The sequence below is a fragment of the Eumetopias jubatus genome, unplaced genomic scaffold (genome assembly GCF_037043125.1).
Source record: "Eumetopias jubatus isolate StellerSeaLion01/CBP00866 unplaced genomic scaffold, mEumJub1_p1.0 scaffold_6, whole genome shotgun sequence".
Taxonomy (NCBI): Eukaryota; Metazoa; Chordata; class Mammalia; order Carnivora; family Otariidae; genus Eumetopias; species Eumetopias jubatus.
In genome coordinates, this window is record NW_028274812.1 from 116665581 (window position 1) to 116692345 (window position 26765).

General features: G+C 38.5%; 1 protein-coding gene across 10 annotated transcripts in view; it reads left to right on the forward strand.

Annotated features, from left to right (window-relative positions):
• Positions 1 to 26765, forward strand: part of FKBP5 (FKBP prolyl isomerase 5) — a 121216-nt gene that overhangs the window by 24356 nt on the left and 70095 nt on the right. For 2 of the 10 annotated variants that reach the window (XM_088024015.1, XM_088024016.1), the window contains exon 3: positions 9901 to 10009. The exons of the other annotated variants lie outside the window; for them this stretch is intronic. The gene's annotated coding sequence lies outside the window, so the exon portion shown is untranslated. The remainder of the gene's footprint in view (positions 1 to 9900; positions 10010 to 26765) is intronic. 10 annotated transcript variants of the gene reach the window in all.

Below are 26765 nucleotides of genomic sequence, written 5' to 3' on the forward strand. Positions count from 1 at the left end.
CCAAAGCAGCTGCACCATTTTACACTCCTACTAGCAATGTGTGAGGGTTCTACTTTTTCCACATCTTTGTCAATACTTGTTGTGATCTCTCCTTTTCTTAATAGCCATCCTGGTGGGTGTGGAGTGGTATCTCATTGTGGCTTTGGTTTGCATTTCCCTAGTGACTAGTGATGTGTTCAGCCTCTTTTCATGTGATTGTTTGCTATTTGTATATCTTCTTTGGAGTAATGTCTATTTGAATACTTTGCCCATTTTTTTCAAAGATTTGTTTATTTAAAAGATTTATTTTAGAGAGAGAGGTGGAGGGGCAGAGGGAGAGAAAGAATCTCAAGCAGACTCCCCACTGAGTGTGGAACCCACGACCCTGAGATCATGACCTGAGCTGAAATCAAGAGTTGGACGCTTAACCGACTGAGCGACCCTTAAGGGCGCCCCTTAAGATTTTATTTTTTAAGTAATCTCTGTGCCCCGTGTGGGGTTTGAACTCACAACTCTTAGATCAAGAGTCACATGCTCCACTGACTGAGCCCCTGCCCATTTTTTAATTGGGTTATTTGTTTTCTTTATTAATGAGTCATAGATTTTTTATTGAAGTATTATTGACATATTATATTAGTTTCAGGTGTACAGTATAGTGATTTGACAGTTAAACTACATTATGAAATGCTCACCATGACAAGTGTAGTTATCTATCACGATATAAAGTTATAGTATTATTGACTATATTCCCTATGCTATACTTTTCATCCCTGTGACTAATTTGTAACTGGAAGTTTGCCCCTCTTAATCTTTTTCACTTATTTTGCCTCTCTCCAGCCCCCTCCCCACTTGTAGCCATCAGGTTTCTTTTTTCTATATTTATGAATTTGTTTCCATTTGTTTTGTTTCTTAGTTTCTATATATGTGAAAACGTGGTATTTTTCTGTCTGACTTATTTAGCATAATACCCTCTAGGTCCATACGTGTTGTTGCGAATGTATGATTTCACTCTTTTTATGGCTGAGTAACATTCCATTGTGTATATACACTACATTTTCTTTAGTCATTCATCTATTGATAGAGACTCAGGTTGCTTCCATATCTTGCCTATTGTAAAGTAATGCTGTAATAAACATACGGGTGCCTGTATGTTTTTGAATTAGTGTTTTTGTTTTCTTTGAACAAATACCCAGAAATGGACTTACTAGGTCATATGGTATTTCTAACTTTCAGTTTTTTGAGGAACCTCCATACTGTTTTCTGTAGTGGCTGCACCAATTTACATTCCCAACAACTAATGCAAGGAGGTTCCCTTTTCTCCACATCATTGCCAATAATTGTTGTTTTTTGTCTTTTTGGTAATAGCCATTCTAACAGGTGTTAGGTGATATCTCATTGTGGTTGTGATTTGACTTTCCCTGATACGTGATGTTGAGCATCTTTTCATGTACCTGTTGGCCACTTGTATATCATCTCTGGAAAAATATCTATTCATGTCCAGTTTGGTTTTTTGGTGTTGAGTTGTAGGAGTTCTTTATATATTTTGCATATTAACCTCTTATTGGATTTATTATCTGCAAATATTTTCTCCCATTCAGCAGGTTGCCTTTTTGTTTTGTTGATAGTTTCCTTCACCATGAAAAAGCTTTTTAGTTTGATGTCCCAGTTGTTTGTTTTTGCCTTTGTTTTCCTTTCCTGGGGAGACCTATACAAAAAAATATTGCTAAGGCTGATGTCCAAGTGTTTACTGCCTGTGTTTTCTTTTAGATGTTTTATAGTTTCAGGTCTTATGTTTAGGTCTTTGATACATTTTGAGTTTATTTTTGTGTGTTGTGTAAAAAGGTGGTCCAGTTTCATTCTTTTGCATGTAGCTGTCCAGTTTTCTCAACACCATTTATTGAAGGCACTATCTTTTCCCCACTGTATATTTTTGCCTTTTTTGTCATAGATTAATTTTACCGTATAACCTTGGGTTTATTTCTGGGCGTTCTATCCTGTTCCATTGATCTATGTGTCTCTTTTTGTGACAGTACCATACTGTTTTGATTACTGTAGATTTGTAGTATAGCTTGAAATCTGGGACTATGATACCTCCAGATTTGTTCCTTGCTCAAGATTGCTTTGGCTATTTGGGGTCTCTTGTGGTTCCATACACATTTTAGGATTATTCTAGTTTTGTGGGAAATGCTGTTGGTATTTTGATAGGGATTGTATTGAATCTGTGGATTGCTTTGGGTTGTATGGACATTTTATTTATTTTATTTGTTTTTTTAAAGATTTTATTTATTTATTTGACAGAGAGAGTGAGAGAGCACAAGCAGGGGGAGCAGTAGAAGGAGAGGGAGAAGCAGGCTCCCCACTAAGCAGGGAGCCCGACACGGGGCTCGATCCCAGGACCCCAGGATCATGGCCTGAGCTGAAGGCAGCCACTTAACCGACTGAGTCACCCAGGCGCCCAATTTTTTTAATTTTTTTAAGATTTTATTTGAGAGAAAGAGAGATACTGAGAGCAAGGGGGCGGGAGGGAGAGGGACAAGCAGACTCTGCACTGAGCATGGAGCCTGATGCAGGGCTTGATCTCAGGACCCTGAGGTCATGACCTGAGCCAGAATCAAGAGTCGGACACTTAATCAACTTAACCACCCAGCTGCTCCTGGATATTTTAACAGTATCAATTCTTCCAATCTGTGAGCATGGTATATCTTTTTATTTATTTGTGCCATCTTTAATTTCCTTCATCATTGTCTTATAGTTTTCAGAGTACAGATCTCCCACCTCCTTGGTTAAATTTATTCCTAGGTATATTGTTATTTTTGATGTATTTATTTTCTTAATTTCTTTTTCTGATAGTTATTAGTATATAGAAACACAACAGATTTCCATATGTTGATTTTTGTATCTTGTAATTTTACTGAGTTCATTTATTCAAATAGTTTTTTTGGTGGAGTCTTTAGGGTTTTCTTTCTTCTTTTGTTTTTTTTTATTTTTATTTTTTTATTTTTATTTTTATTTTTATTTTTTTTTAAAGATTTTATTTATTTATTTGAGAGAGAGAATGAGAGACAGAGAGCACGAGAGGGAAGAGGGTCAGAGGGAGAAGCAGACTTCCCGCTGAGCGGGGAGCCCGATGTGGGACTTGATCCCAGGACTCCAGGATCACGACCTGAGCCGAAGGCAGTCGCCCAACCAACTGAGCCACCCAGGCGCCCCTTTTGTTTTTTTTTTAAAGATTTTATTTGTCAGAGAGAGAGAGAGTAAAGCAGAGGGAGCAGCAGGCAGAGGGAGAAGCAGGCTCCCTGCTGAGCAAGGAGCCCAGTGTGGGACTCAATCCCAGGACCCTGAGACCATGACCCAAGCCGAAGGCAGACACTCAACCAACTGAGCCACCCAGGCGTCCGATAGGGTTCTATATATAGTATCATGTCATCTGCAAATAATGACAGTTTAACTTCTTTCTTACCAATTTGGATGCTTTTTATTTCTTTTTCATGTCTAATTACTGTGGCTAGGACTTCCAGTACTACAGAGAGTAAAAGTGGTGAGAGTGGGCATCCCTGTCTTGTTCCTGACCTTAGGAGGAAATTGAGTATGATGTTAGCTGTGGGTTTGTATGGCCTTTATTATGTTGAGGTATATTTCTTCTGTACCCATGTTGTTGAGAGTTTCTATCATGAATGGATGTGTTGAATTTTGTCAAATACTAATGTATCTATTGAGACGATCTTAATTTTTATTCTTCATTTTTTTACATGGTGTACCACGATGATTGATTTGCAGATATTGAACCATCCTGCATTGCTAGATTAAATCCCACTTGATAGTGGTGAATGATCCTTTTAATGTGTTTTCAAATTCGGTTTGCTAATATTATGTTGAAGATTTTTACATTTATGTTTGTCAGGGATATTAGTCTGTAAGTTTTTCGGGGGTGGGGTAGTGTCTTTGTCTGGTTTGGCATCAGGGTAATGCTGGCCTTGTAGAATGAATCTGAAAGCATTACTTCCTCTTCTGTTTTTTTTGGAATAGTTTGAGAAGGATAGATACTATAACCTATATGTGTCCGGGTAGAGTTCACTTGTGAAGCCATCTGGTCCCGGACTTCTTTCTGTTTGTGGGGAGTTTGTTGATTATTGATTGAATTTTGTTCCTAATAATTGGTCTGTTCAGATTTTCTGTTTCTTCTTGACTCAGCCTTGGAAGACTATATTTCTAGGAATTTATCCATTTGTTCTAGGTTGTTCAGTTTGTTGGCCTATAATTTTTCATTGTAGTGTCTTATAATCCTTTGTATTTTTTGTGGTCTCATTTGTAACTTCTCTTTCATTTCTGATTTTATTTATTTTGGTTCTCTCATTTTTTTCTTCAAGAATCTGACTAAAGGTTTGTCGATTATGTTTATCTTTTCAATGAACCAGCTTAGTTTCCTTGATCTTTTCTGTTTTTTTAGTCTATATTTCGTTTATTTCCACTCTGATCTTTATTGTTTTCTTCCTTCTTATAACTTTGGTCTTTGTTCTTTTTTTTTTGCTCATTTTGGTGTAAGGTTAGATTGTATATTTGAGATTTTTCTTGTTTCTTGAGGGAGGCCTATATCACTAATAAACTTCCCTCTAAGAACTGCTTTTGCTGCATCCCAAAAATTTTGAACCATTGTTTCCATTTTCATTTGTCTCCAGGTATTTTTTATTTTTCCTCCTTGATTTCATTTGATCCCTTGGTTGGTTGTAGCATGTATTTTAGTCTCCCCATGTTTGTGTTTTTTTCCAGTTTTCTTCTTGTAATTGATTTCTAGTTTCATACTGTTGTGGTTGGAAAAGATGCTTATATGATTTCAGTCTTCTTAAATTTATTGAGACTTGTTTTGTGGCCTAACATGTGATCTATCCTGGAAATGTTCCATGTGTACTTGAAAAGAATGTGTATTCTGCTGCTTTTGGATGGAATGTTTTGTATGTATCTGTTAAGTCCATCTGGTCTAATGTGTTGTTCAAAGTCACTGTTTACTTACTGGTCTTTTTGTCTGGATGATCTATCTATTGATATAAGTGGGGTGTTAAAATGTACTGTTATTGTATTCCTGTCAATTTCTCTCTTTGTTTCTGTTAATATTTGTTTCATATATTTAGGTGCTCCTATCTGTGGTGCATAGATATTTACAATTGTTACATCCTCTTGTTGGAATGACCCCTTTATCATTATGTAATGCTCTTTGTCTCTTGTTACAGTCTTTGTTTCAAAGACTATTTTGTTTGATACAAATATTGCTATCTGAGCTTCCCCCCCCCCCCGCCCCGCACTTCCATTTGCATGGAATATCTTTATATCACTTTCAGTCTCTGTTTTTCTTGGGTCTGAAGTGAGTCTCTTTTAGGAAGCATATAAATGGATCTTGTTTATCCATTCTGTCACCCTATTTCTTTTGATTGGAGCATTTAGTCCATTTACATTTAAAGTTACTGATGGGTATGTACTTATTGCCATTTTTATCCATTGTTTTTTGGTTGTTTTTATAGTTCTCTGTTCATTTCTTCTTTTGGTCTCTTCCTTTGTGATTTAATGACTTTCTTTGGGTGTTAGGTTTGGATTTCTTTCTCTTTACTTTTTGTGTATATATTCCAGGTTTTTGGTTTGTGGTTTACCATGAGTTTCATATATAGCAATTTATGTATATGGCGGTGTTATTAAGTTGATGGTCACTTAAGTTTGAACACATTCTAAAAGCACTACATTTTTACTTCCTCCTCCAAGTTTTTTTTAAGATTTTTTAAATTTGAGAGAGAGAGAGAGAGCGCATGAGTGGGGGGAGGGTCAGAGGGAGAAGCAGACTCCCTGCGGAGCAGAGAGCCCGATGTAGGACTCGATCCCAGGACTCCAGGATCATGACCTGAGCCGAAGGCAGTTGCTCAACCAACTGAACCACCCAGGCGCCCCCTCCTCCAAGTTTTATGTATGTAATGTTTTACATCTTTTTATAATTTTGCTAATTTTATCTTTTAACCTTCATACTATTTTTATAAGTGATCTACCTTTTTTATGGACTTTAAAAATATTTTTATTTAAATCCAATTACTTAACATACAGTGTATTATTAGTTTCAGAGGTAGAGTTCAGTGATTGATTCATCGGTTGCGTATAACACCCAGGGTTCATTATGTCACATGCCCTCCTTAATGCCCATCACCCAGTTATCCCATCCCCCACCCAGATCTACTACTACCTTTTAATGTATGTTTGCTTTTACCAGTGAAACTTTTTTCCTTTCATAATTTTATTTATGGCCTTTTCTTTTCCAATTAAAGAATTCCCTTTAACATTTCTTGTAAGGTTGATTTAGTAATGATGAACACCTTTAACTTTTGTTGTCTAGGAAACTATTTCTCCTTCAGTTCTGAATTATAACCTTGCCAGGTAGAATATTTTTGTTTTTAGGTTTTATCCTTTCAGCATTTTGAATATATCATGTCCCATCCCCTTCTGGCCTGCAAATTTTGTGCTGGGAAATCAGCTGACAGCCTTGTGGAGTTTCCCTTGTATGTAACTGTTTGCTTTTCTATTGCTGCTTTTAAGATTTTCTTTAACTTTTGCCATTTTAAGTATTATGTATCTTGGTATGGATCTCTTTGGGTTCATCTTGTTTGGGGTGCTCTTTTATTCCTGGACTTGGATGTCTGTTTCTTTTCCCAGGTTAGGAAAGTTCTTAGCTATTATGTGTTTTAGTAAGTTTTCTACCCCTTTCTCATTGTCTTCTCCTCCTTGGACCCCTATAATGTGAATGCTGATATGTTTGACATTTTTGCAGAATTCCTGTTACTAATCCTCATTTTTTAAAAAATTCTTTTTCATTTTCACTGTTAAGCTTTATTGTTTTCCACTTTTCTGTCTTCCAAATCTCTGACCCATTCTTATACATCTCTTATTTATTTATTTATTTATTTATTTATTTATTATGATTTTATTTATTTATTTGACATCACAAGCAGGCAGACAGGCAGGCAGAGGGAGAGGGAGAAGCAGGCTCCCTACTAAGCACAGAGACAGATGTGGGGCTCGATCCCAGGATGCCGGGATCATGACCTGAGCCAAGGGCAGGTGCTTAACCAACTGAGCCACCCAGGCGCCCCTCTTCTGCATCTTTTAATCTGTTGATTCCCTCTAATGTATTTTTTCATTTCAATTATTGTATTCTTCAGCTCTGACTGGTTCTTTTTTATATTTTCTATTCTGTTGTTGAAGTTCTCACTTACTTCATTCACTCTTTTCTCAAGCCTGGTGAATCTCTTTATGACCATTACTTTGAGCTCTTTAATTTTGGTTTTGTCTGTTCTCTCATTTTGAACATATTCCTCTGTCCCTTCATTTTGTCTGAATCTGTGTTTCTATGTATTAGGTAGGTCAGTTACATCTCCTGGTCTGAAAGTAGTGGTCTTATGTAGAAGACAGCCTGTGGTATCCAGTAGTGTGGTCCCCCCTGGTCACCATAACCAGGTGTTCCAAGAGTGTCCCCTGTGTTGGCTGCATGTACTCTCCTGTAGGCATGCTGGTGTTGCAGATTTTTTTCTCCATCAGTGCCCTCGGTTCTTGGTCACACCACTTCAAAGAATGAAGAGGTAGACCAGACAGAGTGGTGGGCAGCAAAGCAACGTTTATTGAGTAATTTATTGAGGGATAGCAAAGTCATAGTACAAAGGTCCCAAGGAGGGAGGGGACCTGAAAGGGTTGCCACCAAAGTTTCTAGGTCTAGGGGTTTTATGGGCTTGTTGGCGAGCTATTTCAGTCTGATTAACCCTCCCTGCCCCTGTCATTCAGTCAGATTTTTTTCACCTATCTATCACAATGGGAAAGGGTAGAGGGCTCCTTCCAGGGCGGTGTAAAATCCTTTTAAGGGTGGTTTCCTCTTAGGGCAGGGCCTTTGTCCCTGCCTGCCTGCCTTCCAATTATTCTTCATCACTGGTGGACATGGCTGACCCTCAGCTTGGCTGTCAGCAATGACAGGCTGCATCCTCTGGCAGGGGCACTGGTGGGCAGGGTTTACCCCCTGCATGGCTGCTGAGTGGCCCAGCTGTAGCTTTTGGGGACATGCTAGTGGGTGGGGCCAGCCTTCAGCCCTGTTTTTTTTTTTTTTAAAGATTTTATTTATTTATTCATGAGAGAGAGAGAGAGAGAGAGGCAGAGGGAGAAGCAGGCTCCCAAGGAGCAGGGAGCCTGATGCGGGACTCGATCCCAGGACTCTGGGATCGTGACCTGAGCCGAAGGCAGACGCGTAACCATCTGAGCCACCCAGGCGCCTGCCCTCAGCCCTGTTATCTGCAATGACTGGCTTCTTCCTCTGGGTACACTGGTGGGCAGGGCTTGCCCCTCTTTTATTCCCATGGCTAGCTAAGAGACCCCACTGTGGCTAGTATGGGCATGCTGGTGGGTGGGGCTGGTTCCCTCGCTCTTCAGGGCAGGAGTCTGCAGGTGTGCTTGGAGGGATACCTCCCAATTAGAGCTGCCTGCCAGGTATGACAGAGCAGTACTTGCCCCAGGGGAATGTTGGTCGCTACTGAGACTGCCCCCCAGGTATGATGGGGTGGGAGCCAAGCAAGCCAAGCATGCTTGCAGGGTAGGTAGAGAGTGCCAGAACAGTCTCCCACAAGTGTCCGGCCAGCTAGGTTGAAGGAGGGCAAGAAAAGTGGCGCCCTCTAGCATTTCCATTTTCCAAGAAAGTTCCTGCAGATTCCTGTCCCCTCCAATACACATTCCAAAATTAGTCAGTAAATCTCCTTCACTTAAAACCCAGGTACTAGGCACTTTCCTGACTCTGCTTCTGTCCTGGGTCTTGGACTGGGTGGTAGTAGTGCCCTGGCCCTTTAACAGTGGAGTCTCCATTTGCTATAGCCTTGTGGCTCTCTCAGAAATAAGCGCCCCTGATTTTGGTTCACCAACTATGTCTCTGCCCTTTCTCCTCTTCTCTCTCTCTCTCCCCCTTTTTTATTTAAAGATTATTTATTTATTTGAGACAGGGCATGTGCCCTGAGTTGGGGGAGGGGCAGAGGGAGAGGGACAAACAGACTCTCCACTGAGCAGGGAGCTGATGCAGGGCTCAGTCCCAGGACTTTGGGATCATGACCTGAGCCAAAGGCAGATGCTTAACTAACTGAGCCACCCAGGTGTCTCTCCCACCTCCCCATCTTGTTGTGGTCTTCTTATGTCTTTAGCTGTGGAAGACTGTTCTGCCAGTCTTTAGGTCGCTTTCAGAGTGAGTTTTATCACAAGTAGTTGTTGCCTCTGTATGTCCTCGATAGGAGGTGAGCTCAGGATCCTCCTATTCTTTCTTTCCTGTCTCTCCTGACTCCAAGTTGTTAATATATTCTAGATAACAGTTCCATTACCAGATACGTGATTTGCAAAATTTTCATCCCATCCTTTGTGATTTCTTTTCACTTTCTTCATGGTGTTCTTGGAAGCACAGATGTTTTTAATTTTTAAGAGGTCTCATTTATCAGTTTTTTTGTTGTTGCTTGTACTTTGTTTCACATAAGAAACCATTACCTAATCAAAGGTCAGTGAAGATTTACAATCCCTGTGCTTTTTTCTAGGAGGTAGTTTTAGCTCTTATGTTGCAGTCATTGATCCATTTGAGTTACTTTTTATATACAGTGTGAGGTAGGGTATGAAACTTTGTAATCTTTTGCTTGTGGAAATCCAGTTGTCCCAGCGCCATTTGTTGAAAAGACTATTATTTCCCCCATTGAATTATCATGGCAGCCATTTTGAATATCAGTTAAACATAAATGTAAAAGTTTATTTCTCAGCTCTCAGTTCTAGTCCACTGATCTGTATCTTTCCTTATCCTAGTACCACACAGTTTTGATTATTGTAGCTTTGTAGTAAGTTTTGGAACCGTGAAGTGTGAATCCTCTCAACTTTTTTCTTTTCAAGGTTGTTTTGGCTAATTTACTCAGTTTTGCTGTGAACCTACAACTGTTCTAAAAAATAATGTCCATTAAGAAAAAAAAACTACCCTTAACGTTGTAATATTGGGATTGTGGTAAGTTCTTTTTGCCTTTCTTTATTCCCCAAACTTTCTGTAATATATAACTGTGTTAAATTTTACAATTTTAACAAAGTTATGTCTAATAGAATAAGTTTTTAACTCAAGAGGCAGCTTTTAGCTCTGTAGATACAAATTCAAGTTACCTAGCTTTCCAGGAAGAGTGTGTGAAGGTGAGAATATAAGATTATGGCTAGAAATGAGTCTGTCTCAAATTTAGTATTCCAGCTTCTTGATCCTCCTTTATCTCTCCAGTTAGCTTCCTTCAGTTTATTCTCTCCCTTTTCACTCTCCATTAAAAGCCCTCCCTTACACTCCAGCTTAGGACTTCACTCAGAACCTTTAGATGAAATTTTGGGACTCTGGCTGGTTTGTATAATTGCCATTGATAACTGGAATGAATGGCAGCTGAGTAGCATGAGGGCAAGGAGCCAGATAATGCAATCTGAGCCACAGAAGCCACTTTGATGGAAAATAAGAGGGGGAGAAAGGAAGCCATCCAAGCAGCACTCTTTAATAGTTTTCTCTGCCCCTCTTGTGTTCTGTCAGTTTTTTTGTATCTGTATATGTTGTTTTCTTATGATACCGTATGCTTTTTAAGGGTGGATATCTGCAAGTGGTGCTAGGGCTAGTTAGAAGTTTAAATAGATACACAGAGAATTAAGCCATGTGGCTTGGTGACAGACTGCTGTTCATATGTTGTTTGTAAGTGCTGCTACAGTGTTTGTGTGTGTGTGTGTGTGTTCTAAATAGTTTGGGGGTTTTCTTTCCAGTTTAAGCAATATTAAAATCTCAGTATGTTGAGATACTTTATAGATTTTGCATATAATAGGTGTCCATTTGAGGTTTGTTGTAAAACAAAAGCATGTTTTATAAACACACTAAAGATTAATGTCAATCACAAACCAACTTTTGTGGCATGACTTTGAAGTATTAAGGTGATTTTTACTGTATAGTTTTCAGTTGAATTAATCAAAAGAAGGGGAAAAACAGTTCTTAATTTCAATTTTTAAAAATTGTGGTATATTAATGGCCTTCAGAAATGTGAAGTCACACTTTTTTCATTCTTGTAAGGTTTAAAACAATTGTTTCTTATATAGATTAAAGGAAAAAAGACTGCAGTTATCCAGATTTCCAGAAATAAACCCAAAACCATAGTTTTGACTCCATTTTTTTCAAAAAGTACCTGCCATTTTTGGAGGTAGATTATCAGTTGTGGGCTTTGACTTTTTTAATGTCATGGAAAACCTATACCCTTCAAATTTCAGACTCAAAATTTGTTCTAAACAGTGTTTATTTTATCAAAGACCTTTTCTCCCACTTGAAACTCCATTCATAATACTTGTGTGTTTTTTTTTTTTTTTTTTTTACTGTGTCTCCTTCTTCTGGCTTGTGTACTCATGGACTTGTGCTTCTGGCCAAGATGAATTAAGAGAGATTGATTTACTCTCTTGGCTGTAATCACATAACAAACAAAAACCCCAGAAAAAATATATGAAGTTTCAAACACTGAACAAGAAGCAGCACAAGACAATGATCACCAAGAAACCAGAAACAGATGAGCCCTACAATTATCCTAGCTTACTATATGGAGAGAGTTTCCAGGCTGCAGTGTAAGGAGGGGGCAGCTCAGCTGTTACCTTGAGTTAAAGAGACCGAGCTGGAGTCAGAGGAGGCCAGGGTGGTTGCAGTTAGGAAAGGAAAGAGCTGCACAAAGAGAGAACTCCATAGGTCTGCAAAGTCCCTCTTAAATCTTCAGATGAGTGCTGATCAGCGCGTGTATTTTATGGAAGCTACCCAAAGCCAAGAAAGAACCACCCAAAAGGATTATAGGGAACAATCTCTGATTCTTTCTCAGTTTGTGTTCCCAACAGCCAAAGAAGAAAATATAAGTCATAGGATATTGGGTAGAATACTCAGAAAGGTATTGCCTCAGCTGTGGGGCAAATGCCTTAAACTAAAGACTGCTCTGGTCCCTTCTGACAAAGCTTAAAAACAGACCTCAGAAGGATCAAGCTATTTCGAAGTAGTTTAACTGCATCCCAGAACAAAGCTTAATATTTATAATTATGCAAAAATATTTAGTACTCACCAAGGTAAAATTCACATTTGGCTTCCAATAAAAAATATCAGACTTGGAATGAAGCAGAAAAATACAGCCCCTGAGGAGGAAAATTAATAAGTCAAAACAGAGACACAGATGATAGAATTAGTGGACAAAGACATTAAAACATTTATTATGACTATATTCTATATGTTCAGGGTATTACTGGAAAGATTGAGAATGTCAAATACAGGTATGTAATATATTTTAAAGACCCAAATTGAACATCTAAATATGAAAACTACAATGTGTAAGATGAAAAATATACTTTATGAGATTTACAGCAAATTAGTGCAGGAGAAAAGAGTAAATTTGAAGCCAAACCAGTATAAATCAAAACTAAAGGAAATAAAGACTGGGAAAAAAATCAGTGAGCTATGAGACAACTTCAGGTGGTTGAATATACATGTAATCGTAGTCTTGAGAGGAGAGGGTGCAGAAAGAATTTTTGAAGAAACAATGGCCAAAGTTTTCCAGATTTGAAAAAAACTATAAGTTCAGAGATCCAAGAAAAAGAGGAAAAGGGGACAAACACAGATGTGACAAATAGAAAACAAATAGCAAAATGTTAAGTTTACACCAGTCTATATTAATAATCACATTAACTATAAATGACCTAAACAACACAGTTAAAAGGCAGAACTTAGTAGCTGGGGTGAAAAAGCAAGACTCAACTGTATGCTGCCTACAAGAAACCTACTGTTCGTATTAAGATCCCAAATAGGCTAAAAGTAAAAGGTTTGCAAAGGATATTCCATGCTAATACTAGTCAAGAAAGTTGGAATAACTATATTAATTTCAGACAAACTAGATTTTAGAGCAAAAAATATTACCAGGAATAAAGAAGATCATTTCATAGTGATAAAGGGGCAGTTCAAAAAGTAGAATTTATAGTCCTAAATATTCATATACCTAAAAAGCTTCAAAATACATGAATCATAAACTGACAGAACTGAAAGGAGAAACAAATCCACATTACAGTTGGGGATTTCAGTACCTTACCTCTCAACTGGTAGAACGAGACAAAATGTCAGTTAACAATTTAGAAGATTTAAACACTGTCACCCAATTGACCTAATTGACATTTATTTGACTTCTACCCAGTACAGCAGAATGCACATTTTGTTCAATTGCACAGAGAACATTTACTAGTAGAGACCACATTTTGGTCCCTGAAATAGTGTCAATAAATTTAAAGTTACTTGCATCATAAAAAGTAAGTCATCTGACCAAAAGAGAATTAAATTTAAAATTGATAACAGAAAACTATCTGGAAAATCCCTAAATATTTATAAACTAATACATCTTTAAGAAATTTATGGGTCAAAGGAAAAAAAATCAAAGTTGAATTTAGAAAGTATTTTGTACTGAGTGGAAATGAAAACAGTGTATCAAAATTTGTGGGAAGTAGTTAATGAAAGTGCTCAGAGGAAAATTCTTAACATTATATGCCTGTGTTAGAGAAAAAGTAAGGTTGCAAATCAGTGTGTTGAGCCTCCACCTTAAGAAACTAGAAAAAGAAGAGAAAATTAAACCCAAAATAAGCAGAAGAAATGAGTTAATGAGAAAAGCCAAAACCAATGAAACAGTAGAAAGTCAATGAAATCAAAAGCTGGCTCTTTGAGAAGACCAGTAAAATTGATAAGCCTCCAGCCTAATGGGTCAGGAAAGAGAAGACACAAGTCACCAAAATCAGGAACAGAAGAGTTGGCAAAGCTGCAGATCCTATAGGTATTAAAAGGATAAATAAGACAGTGATACTAATTACTTTATGCCAGTATATTAGACAGTTAGATGAAATGGGCAGATTCCTTAAAAGACAAAATACCAGTGCTTAATCAAGAAGAAACAACCTGAATAATCCTTTATGTATTAAGGACTTTATATTCCCCAAATAAAGTTCTGGACCCAGGTGACTTCCCTGATAAACTCTACCAAACATTTTAAGAAGTCATAATACCAGTTTTACACAAATTCCTCCATAAGATTGAGGAGAGAATACTGCTGAACTTACTCTGTGATACTGGTATTATCTTGATATTAAAACCAGACAGTGGTGCCTAGCTAGCTCAGTTGGTAGAGCATGTGACTCTTGATCTCAGAGTTGTAAGTTCAAGCCCCACATTGGGTGTAGAGATTACTTAAAAAATAAAATAAATAATAAATAAATCCATCCATTCAAATATATTGCAAGAAAAAAATTATAGACCAATATTCCTTATGAGCACAGTCATAAAATTCTTAACAAAATTTTAGCAAATTGACCCCAACAACATGTAAGATGGATAAAGTACAATGACCAAATGGGATTTGTCCCAGGAATGCAAACAGTAATCCCTCATTATTTGTGGTTTCACTTCCTATGGTTTCACTTCCTTTGGTTTTAGTTACCTGTGGTCAACTGCGGTCCAGTAGCCTATGATTCTCCTAATATCCTTAGAAGGTCAGTAGTAGCTTAACACTATGTCACAATACCTATATCATTCACCTCCCTTCCTCTCATTGTGTAGGCATATTATCATCTCACATCTTCACAAGAAGGGTGAGTACAGTTCAATTAAGATATTTTGAGGGGTGCCTGGGTGACTCAGTTGTTAAGTGTCTGCCTTCGGCTCAGGTCATGATCCCAGGGTCCTGGGATTGAGCCCTGCATCGGGCTCCCTGCTCAGCAGGAGGCCTGCTTCTCCCTCTCCCACTCCCCCTGCTTGTGTTCCCTCTCTCACTGTCTGTCTCTGTCAAATAAATAATCTTTTAACAAAGATATTTTGAGAGAGAGAGAGACCACATTTATATAACTTTTATTATAATATGTTATAATTGTTCTAGTTTATTATTATGTCATTAATCTCTTACTGTGCCTAATTTATAAATTAATCTTTATCACAAATATGTAAGTATAGGAAAAAACATAGTAAATATAGCATTTGCTACTATTTGTAGTTTCAGGCATCCACTGGGGGTCTTAGGTTGTTATATCTCCTGCAGTGGGGGAGTACTGTGTACCACATTACACATTAACAAAGAAAAAGGAGGGGAAAAAAGATTAACTCATTAGATACAGAAAAGCATTTAACAAAATCCAACTTGCATTGCTGATAAAAACTCTCAATAAACTAGGGAAAAAAGGAAACTTCCTGAATCTGATAAAGAGCATCTATGAGAAACCAAATAGCTGAAATTATACTTCAGACTGAAAGACTGAATCTTTTCCCTCTAAGATCAAGAACAAGAAAAAATATTCACTGTCACCACTTCTATTAAACCTTGTACCAGAGGTTCTACCCAGTGCAGTCAGGCAAGAAAAAGAAATAAATGACCTCTAGATTGAAAGAAAAGAGTAAACTCTTTATTTAGAGATGATATGATTCCCTAGGATTTTTTCTTTTTTTTTTTTTAAGATTTTATTTATTTATTTGACAGAGAACACAAGCAGGCAGAGCAGAGGCAGAGGCAGAGGGAGAGGGAGAAGCAGGCTTCCCGCTGAGCAGGGAGCCTGATGCAGGGCTCGATCCCAGGACCCTGAGGTCATGACCTGAGCCGAAGGCAGACGGTTAACCAACTGAGCCACCCAGGAACCTCTCCCTAGGATTTCTAAAAAAGAAAAAATAAAAATAAATGCTTCCAGAACAATTAAGTGCATTAACAAAGTTGCAGGATACAAGATCAATATAGAAAAGTCAATTGTATTTCTGTATGCTAGCAAATAAATAGTCAGAAGTTGAAATTTAAAAAGAATACCATTTATAGTAAAATTTTAAAAATTAATACCTAGGGATAAATTGTGTACAAGATGTGTAAGATGTCTATACTGGAAACTATGAAATATTACTGAGAAAAAATAAAACCTAAGTAAATGAAGAGCTATTATGTTCAAGGATTGGAAGACTCAGTATTGTCAATTCTCTCTAAAAATGTAGATTCGGTACAATCCCAATCAGAATCCCAGCAGGCAATTTGTAGAAACTCATAAGCTGGTTTTAAAAATTCATATGGAAATGAAGGTCCTAGAGTAACCAAAACAATTTTGATGAAGAAGAGGATTTAACACTATCTGACTTCTAAAACTTATACCTATAATAATCAAAACAGTGGTATTGATGTAAAGATAAACAAATAGATCCACAGAACAGACAGTCCAGAAAAAAATATGGTCAGTTAATTTTTGAGCATGGTGCCAAGGAAATTAAATGGAAAAAGAATAGTCTTTTCAAAATGGAACAATTTGATACTCCTATACAAAAAAACTGAATCATACTTTAATCCATACTTTTCATCGTATATAAAAGTTAATTCAGAATAGGGGTCCCTGGGTGGCTCCGTTGGTTAAGCATCTTATTCAGCTCAGATCATGATCTCAGGGTCCAGGTATAAAGTTCCTTGTCGGGCTCCGCATTCAGCAGGGAGTCTGTTTCTCCCTCTTCCTTCTGCCCCTCCGCCTGCTCTGGTGTGGACGCACGCTCTCTCTCTCTCTCAAATAAATAAAATCGTCAAAAAACAAAGTTAATTCAAAATTAAAAAGAGACGTGTTTCCACTTATATGAAATTCTGTAAAATACAAACTATTCAAAAAGCAGATCAGAGGTTGTCTGGAGACCGAGCTTGAGAGGAATGAATTATAAAAGTACTCAAGAGGGGGGCGCCTGGGTGGCTCAGTTGGTTAAGCGACTGCTTTCGGCTCAGGTCATGATCCTGGAGTCCCGGGATCGAGTCCCACATCGGGCTCCCTGCTCAGCGGGGAGTCTGCTTCTCCCTCTGACCCTCTTCCCTCTCATGCTCTCTCTCTCTCTCTCATATTCTCTCTCTCAAATGAATAAATAAAATCTCTAAAAAAAAAAGTACTCAAGAGGGGTGCCTGGGTGGCTCAGTCGGTTAGGCATCTCTCTTCAGCTCAGGTCATGATCCTGGGGTCCTGGGATCGAGCCCCGCATCAGGCTCCCTGCTTCTCCCTCTCCCTGTATATCCCACCCCACCCCATACTCTTGCTGTCTCTCTCAAATAAATAAAGTCTTAAAAGTACACAAGAAAAAATTTGGGGGTGACAGATATGTCCATTTTCTTGATTGTAGTGATGGCTTTATAGATCTATATACATATGTCAAAACTTACCAAGTTGTATACTTTATATATGTGCAATTTATTTATTATTTTTTTAAAGATTTTATTTATTTATTTAATAGAGAGCACAAGCAGGGGGAGTGGCAGGCAGAGGGAGAAGCAGGTTCCCCGCTGAGCGGGGAGCCTGATGCTGGGCTCCATCCCAGGACCCTGGGATCATGACCTGAGCCGCTCAACCGACTGAGCCACCCAGGTGCCCCCAAATACGTGCATTTTATTGTAGAGTATATGTCACTACTGTTTTTAAATTGTACTTGAGTGTTCTTCAGTGTTTATATTTTGCTGCTCAAATTTCAGGACCACATGAGGGACTCAATTTTTTGAATAATTTTTCAGTGATTAAGTTTGAGATGGGAAAACATGCATTGTGTATTATCAAGTTCACTTATAGTTTTAACTTATCACAAAACTGAAAAACTGTAGTAAATGTTCCAGCTTGGGCTTTGTGAAATTATAAAGGAATTTTCAGAATGATACATATCAAATGTTAGATTTAATTTTATTTTCAGATTAGAACATTGTTCAACTGGATGATAAATAGATAGGAAAGAATGTTACAAGAACCCTAAAGATAAAATGGAGGAAATCAACAGAATTCTAGGATTGGGAGAAATTCTTAGGATTTTGATTTGATGACTAGGTATGTATGTAAATAATGGCCCCTCAAATATGTCCACATCCTAATCTCTGGAATTTGTTAATATGTTACCTTACACAGTAGAAGGGACTTTGCAGATGTGATTAAAGACTTTGAGATGGGGAGATTATCCTGGATTATACAGATGGGCCCAACATAATCACAGAGGTTCTTAAGAAATTTAAGAAAGCAGGGGCGCCTGGGTGGCTCAGTCGTTAAGCGTCTGCCTTCGGCTCAGGTCATGATCCCAGGGTCTTGGGATCGAGCCCCACATCGGGCTCCCTGCTCTGCAGGAAGCCTGCTTCACTTCTCCCTCTCCCACTCCTCCTGCTTGTGTTCCCTCTCTCACTGTGTCTCTCTCTGTCAAATAAATAAATAAAATCTTTAAAAAAAAAAAAAAGAAAGAAATTTAAGAAAGCAGAGAAACTTCCCTGGCTGTGGTCAAGAGGGAGATGTGACCGCAGAAGAGTGATCAGAGACATACAGTATTGCTGTTTTGAAAATAGAGGAAGGATCCATGAGCCGAGGAATGTGGGTGGCTTCTAGAATCTGGAAAAAAGCAAGGAAATAGAGTCTCTAGAAGGAATGCAGCCCTACTAACACCTTGATTTTTTTGCGCAGAGAGCTCTATTTCTGACTCCAGAACTGTAAGATAATAAATGTGTATTACCTAAGCGGTTAAATTTGTGGTAATTTGTTACTGCAGGTATAAAATACAAATACAGTATCCAGGGTGGTAAAGCTCAGAATTAATAGTGTTTTGCCAGAGCGTTGTAATGGAAAGTGAACTCTGAAACACCAAAATAACTTTTTCCATTCCTTGGGAATTGTTTTCCCTTCCACATTTCAAATCTCATTTTCCCATAAAGTGAAATGTGTATTTATTCATTAAAAAGTAATTCTAAATATAAAATATTAGAGTTGAAATAAATCTTAGATATCATTCTAGTCTGACCTCCTGAAATTTACAGATGGAGAAACTGAGAAACAGCCAAAGATTCCATAGCTAGTTACCAATAGATCGGAGCTTAAATTCAAGCATGGTTTGTGTTCTATCATAGATACCCTTAGAAATTTGTTCTGGAATTGTGAAATATCTGAGTCACTTGTTGGAAGAGGGTGTTTACTTAGATAGACGAATCTTTTTCTAGTGACAAGATTAATTGTGGGATTATTTTGTCACCTTGGAAGGCCCTAAGAACCTGATCCTTAAGAGATGGAATACGTCACATTAACAAACTTCACTGGTCAGTAACTTGACATGCATATGGGGGAAGGTACCAACTCAGTGGCTCAAATGGAGGGGTTTGGGAGATGGTGGGGACACATCAAAAATAAATTTTCCAGGACACCTGGGTGGATCAGTTGGTTAAATGTCTGCCTTTGGCTCAGGTCATGATCCCAGGGTCCTGGGATCGAGCCCTGCTTCGGGCTCCTTGCTCAGCAGGGAGCCTGCCTCTCCCTCTGCCTGCCTCTCCCTCTGCTTGTGCGCGCGCTCTCGCTCTCTCTCTCTCTGACAAATAGATAAAATCTTTACCAAAAAAATAATAAATTTTCCTTATTCTTTTTTCTTTTTTTAAGATTTTATTTATTTGTTTGACAGAGAGACACAGCAAAAGAGGGAACACAAGCGGGGGAGTGGGAGAGGGAGAAGCGGACTCCCCCGCGGAGCAGGGAGCCCGATGTGGGGCTTGATCCCAGGACCCTGGGATCATGACCTGAGCCGAAGGCAGATGCTTAACGACTGAGCCACCCAGGTGCCCCAAATTTTCCTTATTCTGGCCTAGGATCTGTTACAGTGTTATAGATTCTTTCTCCAGACTTCTCCCCAAACACTGCATCTCTCCTATAAAGGAAGATCCAGTCGTTCTCAAAACCCAGTGCCTGGACAGAGGCCTCTAGACATCAAACCCGAGAGCAGCACTCGTTCCCTTCTGTGTCCTCAGTTGCTGTTCTCCTTCCACACTTTTATGGTGGGCATTTAAGGTAGCCAAGGTTTTTGTTCCTTCTCCATAGGTTTTGTTCACAGACCCAAAATGCTGTTCTCATACAGTTTTTCTCTTGGACATAATGGACCTTTGGAAAGAATATTAAAGCCATGTCTTAAATCTGCTTAATTTATGTTACAGTGCTTTATTTATTTATTTATTTATTTATTTATTTGAGAGAGACAGACAACCAACCGGGTTGGGGGGGGGAGGTGGGGCAGAGGGAAAGAGAGAGAGAAAGAAGCAGGATCCCTGCTGAGCAGGGAGCCTGATGTGGGGCTCGATCCCAGGACCCTGAGATCATGACCTGAGCCGAAGGCAGATGTTTAACCGACTGAGCTCCCAGGCGCCCCTATATTACAGTGTTTTATTAATAAGATAGTACTATAAGAGGATACAATATAATACAGAACTTTTATCCTAGGTTTCTTCTCTCTGCATTCCAGCTCTCTAAACCATCTCTTTCTCCAGTTGTGATTTAATGTATCCTCAGAGATTGGCAGCTGGGTGTAGTCTTCTGTTCTTGACTGCCCCTGTTTAAGCCAAACTGATAGAATTAATAAGATAAATCTGCTGTGTGTATGTATGTACAGCCAATATACTTATAATGCACTTCAGAGATAACACTAATTTTGCCAGGGTTTTGTGTTTTTTTTTTGGTTTTTTTTTTTCTTACATATCATGTAGTATTTGTTTCAAGAGTATAGATCTGTGATTCATCCGTCTTACACAATTCACAGCACTCACCATAGCATATAGCCTCCCCAGTGTCCATCACCATAGTATGTTTCTAATATAAGAAATCCTGAATTCTAGAACACAACTTTCCTTGAGGGTTTTTGGTAAGTGGTTATGCATTAGACCATTTTAAAGAAGATGAACTGAACCTCCATGATATCAAGTATCTCGCTTATGGGTAAACAGCTAATAAGCTCCTCTAGTTGTTTCCTAATTCACTTTATTTTTTTTAATTTTTTTATTGTTATGTTAATCACCATACATTACATCATTAGTTTTTGATACAGTGTTCCATGATTCATTGTTTGTTCATAACACCCAGTGCTCCATGCAGAACGTGCCCTCCTCAATACCCATCACCAGGCTAACCCATCCCCCTACCCTCCTCCCCTCTAGAACCCTCAGTTTGTTTTTCAGAGTCCATTGTCTCTCATGGTTCATCTCCCCCTCTGACTTAACTCCCCTTCATTCTTCCTCTCCTGTTATCTTCTTCTTTTTCTTTTTTCTTAATATATGTTGCATTATTTGTTTCAGAAGTACAGATCTGTGATTCAACAGTCTTGCACAATTCACAGTGCTCACCGTAGCACATACCCTCCCCAATGTCTATCACCCAGCCACCCCATCCCTCCCACCCCGACCACTCCAGTAACACTCAGTTTGTTTCCTGAGATTAAGAATTCCTCATATCAGTGAGGTCATATGATACATGTCTTTCTCTGATTGACTTATTTCACTAAGCATAACACCCTCCAGTTCCATCCACGTCGTTGCAAATGGCAAGATCTCATTCCTTTTGATGGCTGCATAATATTCCATGGTGTATATATACCACATCTTCTTTATCCATTCATCTGTCGTTGGACATCTTGGCTCTTTCCACAGTTTGGCTATTGTGGACATTGCTGCTATAAACATTGGGGTGCACGTACCCCTTCGGGTCCCTACATTTGTATCTTTGTGGTAAATACCCAGTAGTGCGATTGCTGGATCGAATGGTAGCTCTAATTTCAACTGTTTGATGAACCTCCATACTGTTTTCCAGAGTGGTTGCACCAGCTTGCATTCCCACCAACAATGTAGGAGGGTTCCCCTTTCTCCACATCCCCGCCAACATCTGTCGTTCCCTGACTTGTTAATTTTAGCCATTCTGACGGGTGTGAGGTGGTATCTCATTGAGGTTTTGATTTGGATTTCCCTGATGCCGAGCGATGTTGAGCACTTTTTCATGTGCCTGTTGGCCATTTGGATGTCTTCTTTGGAAAAATGTCTGTTCATGTCTTCTGCCCATTTCTTGATTGGATTATTTGTTCTTTGGGTGTTGAGTTTGGTAAGTTCTTTATAGATTTTGGAGACTAGCCCTTTATCTGATATGTCATTTGCAAGTATTTTCTCCCATTCTGTGGGTTGTCTTTTGGTTTTGTGGACTGTTTCTTTTGCTGTGCAAAAGCTTTTTATCTTGATGAAATCCCAATAGTTCATTTTCGCCCTGGCTTCCCGTGCCTTTGGCGATGTTTCTAGGAAGAAGTTGCTGCGGCTGAGGTCGAAGAGGTTGCTACCTGTGTTCTCCTTTACGATTTTGATGGACTCCTGTCTCACGTTTAGGTCTTTCAACCATTTGGAGTCTATTTTTGTGTGGGGTGTAAGGAAATGGTCCAGTTTCATTCTTCTGCATGTGGCTGTCCAATTTTCCCAACACCATTTGTTGAAGAGACTGTCTTTTTTCCATTGGACATTCTTTCCTGCTTTGTCAAAGATAAGTTGACCATAGAGTTGAGGGTCCATTTCTGGGCTCTCGATTCTGTTCCATTGATCTATGTGTCTGTTTTTGTGCCAGTACCATACTGTCTTGATGATGACAGCTTTGTAATAGAGCTGGAAGTCCGGAATTGTGATGCCGCCAGCTTTGCTTTTCTTTTTCAATATTCCTCTGGCTATTCGGGGTCTCTTCTGGTTCCACACAAATTTTAGGATTATTTGTTCCATTTCTTTGAAAAAAGTGGATGGTATTTTGATGGGGATTGCATTGAATGTGTAGATTGCTCTAGGTAGCATTGACATCTTCACAATGTTGGTTCTCCCAATCCATGAGCATGGAACGTTTGTCCATTTCTTTGTGTCTTCTTCAATTTCTTTCATGAGTATTTTACAGTTTTCGGAGTACAGATCCTTTGCCTCTTTGGTTAAATTTATTCCTAGATATCTAATGGTTTTGGGTGCAATTGTAAATGGGATTGACTCCTTGATTTGTCTCTCTTCTGTCTTGTTGTTGGTGTATAGGAATGCCACTGATTTCTGTGCATTGATTTTATATCCTGCTACTTTACTGAATTCCTGGATGAGTTCTAGCAGTTTTGGGGTGGAGTCTTTTGGGTTTTCCACATACAGTATCATATCATCTGCAAAGAGTGAGAGTTTGACTTCCTCTTTGCCGATTTGGATGCCTTTGATTTCTTTTTCTTGTCTGATTGCTGTGGCTAGGACTTCTAATACTATGTTGAATAGCAGTGGTGAGAGTGGACATCCCTGCCGCGTTCCTGACCTTAGGGGAAAAGCTCTCCGCCTTTCCCCATTGAGAATGATATTCGCTGTAGGTTTTTCATAGATGGCTTTTATGATATTGAGGTATGTACCCTCTAACCCTATACTCTGAAGAGTTTTTATCAAGAAAGGATGCTGTACTTTGTCAAATGCTTTTTCTGCATCTGTTGAGAGGATCATATGATTCTTGTTCTTTCTTTTGTTAATGTATCGTATCACGTTGATTGATTTGTGAATGTTGAACCAGCCTTGCAGCCCAGGGATAAACCCCACTTGGTCGTGGTGAATAATCCTTTTAAGGTACTGTTGGATCCTATTGGCTAGTATTTTGGTGAGAATTTTTGCATCCATGTTCATCAAGGATATTGGTCTGTAATTCTTTTTGATGGGGTCTTTGTCTGGTTTTGGGATCAAGGTAATGCTGGCCTCATAAAATGAGTTCAGAAGTTTTCCTTCCGTTTCTATTTTTTGGAACAGTTTCAGGAGAATAGGTATTAATTCTTCTTTAAATGTCTGATAGAATTCCGCTGGGAAGCCATCTGGCCCTGGGCTTTTGTTTCTTGGGAGATTTTTGATGACTGCTTCAATTTCCTTAGTGGTTATGGGTCTGTTCAGGCTTTCTATTTCTTCCTGGTTCAATTTTGGTAGTTGATACATCTCTAGGAATGCACCCATTTCTTCCAGGTTATCTAATTTGCTGGCATAGAGTTGCTCATAATATGTTCTTATAATTGTTTGTATTTCTTTGGTGTTGGTTGTGATCTCTCCTCTTTCATTCATGATTTTGTTGATTTGGGTCATTTCTCTTTTCTTTTTGATAATTCTGGCCAGGGGTTTATCAATCTTGTTAATTCTTTCAAAGAACCAGCTCCTAGTTTCATTGATCTGTTCTACTGTTCTTTTGGTTTCTAGTTCATTGATTTCTGCTCTGATCTTTATTATTTCTCTTCTCCTGCTGGGTTTAGGCTTCATTTGCTGTTCTTTCTCCAGCTCCTTTAGGTGTAGGGTTAGGTTGTGTATTTGAGACCTTTCTTGTTTCTTGAGAAAGGCTTGTATTGCTATATACTTTCCTCTCAGGACTGCCTTTGCTGTATCCCAAAGATTTTGAACAGTTGTGTTTTCATTTTCATTGGTTTCCATGAATTTTTTTAATTCTTCTTTAATTTCCTGGTTGACCCATTCATTCTTTAGTAGGATGCTCTTTAGCCTCCATGTATTTGAGTTCTTTCCGACTTTCCTCTTGTGATTTGAGTTCTAGTTTCAAAGCATTGTGGTCTGAAAATATGCAAGGAATGACCCCAATCTTTTGGTACTGGTTGAGACCTGATTTGTGACCTAGGATGTGATCAATTCTGGAGAATGTTCCATGGGCACTAGAGAAGAATGTGTATTCCATTGCTTTGGGATGGAATGTTCTGAATATGTCTGTGAAGTCCATTTGGTCCAGTGTGTCATTTAAAGTCTTTATTTCCTTGTTGATCTTTTCCTTAGATGATCTGTCCATTTCAGTCAGGGGGGTGTTAAAGTCCCCCACTATTATTGTATTGTTGTCAATGTGTTTCTTTGCTTTTGTTATTAATTGCCTTATATAATTGGCTGCTCCCATGTTCGGGGCATAGATATTTACAATTGTTAGATCTTCTTGTTGGATAGACCTTTTAAGTAGGATATAGTGTCCTTCCTCATCTCTTATTACAGTCTTTGTTTTAAAATCTAGTTTGTCTGATATAAGGATTGCCACCCCAGCTTTCTTTTGGTGTCCATTAGCATGGTAAATGGTTTTCCACCCCCTCACTTTCAATCTGGGGGTGTCTTTGGGTCTAAAATGAGTCTCTTGCAGACAGCATATGGATGGGTCTTGTTTTTTAATCCAATCTGATAGCCTGTGTCTTTTGATTGGGGCATTTAGCCCCTTTACATTCAGGGTAACTATTGAAAGGTATGAATTTAGTGCCATTGTTTTGCCTGTAAGGTGACTGTTAACTGTATGTTGTCTGTGTTCCTTTCTGATCTTTGCTGCTTTTAGGCTCTCTCTTTGCTTAGAGGACCCCTTTCAATATTTCTTGGAGGGCTGGTTTCGTGTTTGCAAATTCCTTTAGTTTTTGTTTGTTCTGGAAGCTTTTTATCTCTCCTTCTATTTTCAATGACAGCCTAGCTGGATATAGTATTCTTGGCTGCATATTTTTCTCGTTTAGTGCTCTGAAGATATCTTGCCAGTTCTTTTTGGCCTGCCAGGTCTCTGTGGATAGGTCTGTTGCCAATCTAATGTTTCTACCATTGTAGGTTACATATCTCTTCTCCCGAGCTGCTTTCAGGATTTTCTCTTTGTCTCTGAGACTCGTAAGTTTTACTATTAGATGTCAGGGTGTTGACCTATTTTTACTGATTTTGAGAGGGGTTCTCTCTGCCTCCTGGATTTTGATGCCTGTTTCCTTCCTCACATTAGGGAAGTTCTCTGCTATTATTTGCTCCAATATACCTCCTGCCCCTCTCTCTCTCTCTTCTTCTTCTGGGATCCCAATTATTCTAATGTTGTTTCGTCTTATCGTATCACTTATCTCTTGAATTCTGCCCTCGTGATCCTGTAGTTGTTTCTCTCTCATTTTCTCAGCCTCTTTATTTTCCATCATTTGGTCTTCTATATCACTGATTCTCTCTTCTGCCTCATTTATCCTAGCATTTAGTGCCCCCATTTTTGATTGCACCTCATCAATAGCCTTTTTGATTTCGACTTGGTTAGATTTTAGTTCTTTTATTTCTCCAGAAAGGGTTTCTCTAATAACTTCCACGCTTTTTTCAAGCCCAGTTAGTATCTTTAAAGTCATGATTCTGAACTCTAGGTCCGACATCGTACTAATGTCCGTATTGAGTAGGTCCCTGGCTGACGGTACTACCTCTTGTTCTTTTTGCTGAGGTGATTTTTTTCATCTTGTCATTTTGTCCAGAGGAAAATAGATGAATGAGAGAACAAAATGCTAACAGGTTTACAACGTCCCCAGCAAATATACTGTATACAAATCAGAAAAGACCTGAAACCAGGGGAAAAGAAAGGGAAAGAAAGAAAAAAGAAAGATAAAAGAAAAAAAAGATAAAAACAAAAACAGAACAATACAAAAAAAACAGAATATGATCAAATATGATCAGGCTGGTGCATAGATCAGTGCCACACACTAGATTTTGGGCGTATTTTGGTCTGTTAGAAAAAAGTGCCTCCTAAAATTTTAAAGGAAGAAAGACATATATGTACAAAATAAGGGTTGATACAATGAAGGGATGGAAGATGACTGTAAAGATGAAAATTATAAAATATTTTATAAAAGGACTTGATAAGATAAGTTGTTTGAAGAAGGAAAGAAGATTTAAGAAAAAAAAAAAAAGGAAAAAGGGAGAGAATGTGATCAGGCAGGAGACTAGAACAAAGCCATACACTAGTGATTTAGGGTATATTTTGATCTGTTAGAAGAAACTATCTCAAAATTTTAAAGAGAGAACAACTTACATATATATATGCCAAAAATAAGGGTAACTACTATGAAGGGATAAAATATGACTCTAAAAATGAAAAATAAAAAATGGTTTTTTTTTTAAAAAAAGATTGATAAGATGTTGGTTGAAAAAGGGAAAAAAATA